Source organism: Oncorhynchus nerka, linkage group LG15 (genome assembly GCF_034236695.1).
Source record: "Oncorhynchus nerka isolate Pitt River linkage group LG15, Oner_Uvic_2.0, whole genome shotgun sequence".
Classification (NCBI taxonomy): domain Eukaryota; kingdom Metazoa; phylum Chordata; class Actinopteri; order Salmoniformes; family Salmonidae; genus Oncorhynchus; species Oncorhynchus nerka.
The window spans coordinates 37089682-37093577 of NC_088410.1; positions in this window are offsets into that span (position 1 = coordinate 37089682).

Below are 3896 nucleotides of genomic sequence, written 5' to 3' on the forward strand. Positions count from 1 at the left end.
TCCCTACACCCGAGGGACACTCGGACACACTGTTCATAAAAATTTGGGGGTGTTACTTTTACCACATAACATTGTTGAATACACAGTTCTCTTGATTTAGCAGTAAATAGTGTACACTCCTGTATTTTAGAGATTTAGACAAAGACATTCTTTGGATATCTGAATACCTAGCATCTGCTACAGAGCCCTGTACAACTTATATAAATACACTACATGTGGAAAACCCTTCAAATTAGTGGATGTGGCTATTTCAGCCACACCGGTTGCTGACGGGTGTACAAAATCAGAAAAAAGCTGTGCAATCTCCATAGACAAACATGGGAGTAGAATGGCCAGTACTGAAAAGCTCAGGGACTTTCAACGTGGCACTGTCATAGGCTACCACCTTTCCAACTAGTCAGTTCCTCAAATTTAACCAATTCCATATTAATGCCCATGATTTTGGAATGAGATATTCAACAAGCAGGTATTCACATACATTACATGGCCAAAAGTATCTTCTGTGAATCTATAAGGGCAGACACATTTCAAGGACTGAAAGAAAATATCCATATTTATTTTATAGTGGTTCTTGTCTTTTCTTTTTAGTTCACCTTTATTAAACCAGGTAGGCCAGTTGAGAACAAGTTCTCATTTACGACTGCGACCTGGCCAAGATAAAACAAAGTAGTGTGACACAGAGTTACAAACAAATGTATAGTCAATAACACAATAAAATAAAAATCTATGTACAGTGTGTGCAAATGTAGAAGAGTAGGGAGGTAGGCAATAAATAGGCCCTAGAGGCAAAAATAACTACAATTTAGCATTAATACTGGAGTGATAGATGTGCAAGTAGAGATACTGGGGTGCAAAAGAGCAAGAGGGTAAGTAATAGTATGGGCATGAGGTAGTAGGGTGTGCTGTTTACAGATTGGCTATGTACAGGTACAGTGATCGGTAAGCTGCTCAGACAGCTGATGCTTAAAGTTAGAAAGGAAGATATAAGACTCCAGTTTCCGAGATTTTTGCAATTCGTTCCAGTCATTGGCAGCAGAGAGCTGGAAGGAAAGGCGGCCAAGGTAAGTGTTGGCTTTGGGGATGACCAGTGCAATGTACCTGCTGGAGCGCGTGGTACGGGTGGGTGTTACTATGGTGGCCAGTGAACTGAGATAAGGCAGGGCTTTACCTATCAAAGACATAGATGACCTGGAGCCAGTGGGTTTGGCGACGGATAAGTAGTGAGGGCCAGCCAACGAGAGCATACAGGTCAGTGGTATATAGGGCTTTGGTGATGAAACTACACAACATACTTCGTATTACTTTCTTAGCTACAGTATACATATCTCCTTGGCATACTCCATTCATGCAGCAGCATACAATACATTTTTGGACTCACCTTGTGGTGCTGTGCTCACTTGAACAGGAAGGTGGTGCGAATATTATCCACCACAGAAAGCACTGAGCTAGGCTGAAACACCTGCCTTTTGGAACTGCATTACTCAAGAAAACAAGAGACCATGTTTGTATGTGACTTTATTAAACCCAATGATAATTACATATTTGACATTGTTTGCAAACTGATGTGACACGTATTAATGCCAAAATAACAAAAACCAGGCAAGCCCCCCCCCCCCCCCAACAACAAAAAAAGTGGGGCTCAAGCCACACCTGTCCTGAATGATGGGTTGCCACTGGTCATTAGGCCTGTAGCCTGATTTGATGCGTCCATGCACGCCTCTGTCTCGGCCACTCATCTCCGCCTTGACAAAAATGCAAGTGTTCTCCTCAAACCACAACGAGCACATACCACCCAGTTTCCAGTCAATTCGCTAATGTTTCAGGTGGCTGACATGCAGTACTGTTAAATAATGGTGCAAACCGCAACTGAATCAACATTCCACACAAAGCAATGATATTTACTCAGGTATGGCCGGGTATTGAGGACCATGTATGTTGCATTGATCCGGTCTGTAATAGACTATGGCAGTATAGCGCATGGTTTGGCAGCCAGGACCTCATTGGAAAGGCTAGATGTCATACAGGGTCAAGGACTATGTAGTAGTTTTGCTATAACCTGTTACGGTGATATATAGGTCTAAAGGCCGAGTCAATAAGAAGACGAGGTGTCAGAATAAATTCAAACACACCTTTGTCACAAATCACAAAACCTGATCGCAACCTCTGTCCAGTGAAGTCCACAAAGCATATTGCATGTACAGTAACATGACCTACAGCATGGTAAAGCTAAACTACTATTGATTACCACAAGTCACAAAGAAAACAGGAGCTGCCTCCACTTTTCCACCACCATTTCAACATCAAATCACCTCTGCTTAGTCAAATACAGTAACAACTAAAAGATACCAAAAATAATTTAGTCCAATCAATGTAAGCTAAATATGACGTGGCCAGGGGCACAACAAGGTATGAATTAATAGTTGGATCAGAATCGATGTTAAAATCATTGGCCAGTACATAGAACTAAGTAAAACCACAAGTCCAAATCCCCATCTCCATCCAGATACATTCAGCGTCTTGCGAATTTAAGGGAAATTATGAAACACAGAAAACAAAATATATATATTTTTTTATATTGGTCAATTGTTTTGGAGAAACCTGGCTTCCCTTGGCATCCATGAATACACTCCACTGACTACATGTGGAGATGGGGGAGATGACATTGCAGATGAGACAGCAGCTGGCAATTATTGGGTGAACCTACAGGGACATGGGGCGTCTCATCCTGTGAAAGGCATGCTGGGAACATGAGCGAGGACAGAACACGATCTTTGGGTGGGTAATACCCATGCGAGGGAGATGGGACTGTCGGGAAGAGTATGTAGTCCAACAGTAGCTATTCTTGTGAACCCACCATGGCTCCTCCCCACCTCTTGCAGTTGATCTAGAAGTGATGGAGAGACTACAGAAAGATGAGGACAGTGTTGATCCATCTGATTTGTTTAAGAGACGACATCTGGATACTGTGTATCAGCATTGTGGCCATTTACAGATGGTTCAAAAGATCTACGGACAGGACGTACTGGGCCAGCATTTGTAGTACAGGAATGTGGGGTGGCAGTCAGGAAACGTATTACAGATCATCTGGCGGTATATACAGCAGAGCTGATGTCCATACTGGCCTTGCGGCGGGTGGAGAAAGTCAAGCCAGACAGTAGTTATGTACTCTGATTCACGTGCAGTGTTGGAGTCTGCAGTCCTTTAGTACACGTAGCAGACAATACCGGCTTTGTGCCGTACTACAAACCCATGGTAGGGTTAGATAGATGGGTATACAGACAAGATTGACTTGGGTCCTAGCCCAAGTGTGTGTGTGAAGGGGAACAAGGCAGTCGATGTACTGGCTAAACAAGAACTTAGTCCCCTCGGGATGTTGATGTTTAGGTTTCAAATGAGCAAGGTAGAGGCAAAAAGCCTGATATGGACAGTGGTGGTGCAGAGATGGCAGGAGCAGTGGAATAGAGATACTAAGGGTAGACATGTATTCTAAGTACAGAGGAATGTCGGGAAGGGGAGGACGGCAGGAAGAGACAGAAGAGAGGGGGCTATTTTTTACAAGATTAGGGGTGGGACACAGCCGGTTAAATAAGACTATGGGAAAGCATCCAACAGGAAAGTATGATTATTGCCAGGAAACAGAGACAGTGGAGCTTGTATTGACATAGTGTAGGCAGTATGAGTGGGGAAGAGGCTGAGATCCAGTATAAGGGAGAAGTGGATACAGGAAATTAGTTTAAATCGTATACTAAGTAGAACGTCATTATATACAGTCTACATTTTTTGTCGTATTTTTAAGAGAAACAGGCTGACAGGTAGAATTTTGTTTCTCCCAGTCTCTGGCCCACACTCCAGTACAGTAGGCGGCGGTAATGCACCATAACGTTGGATGCCAACTG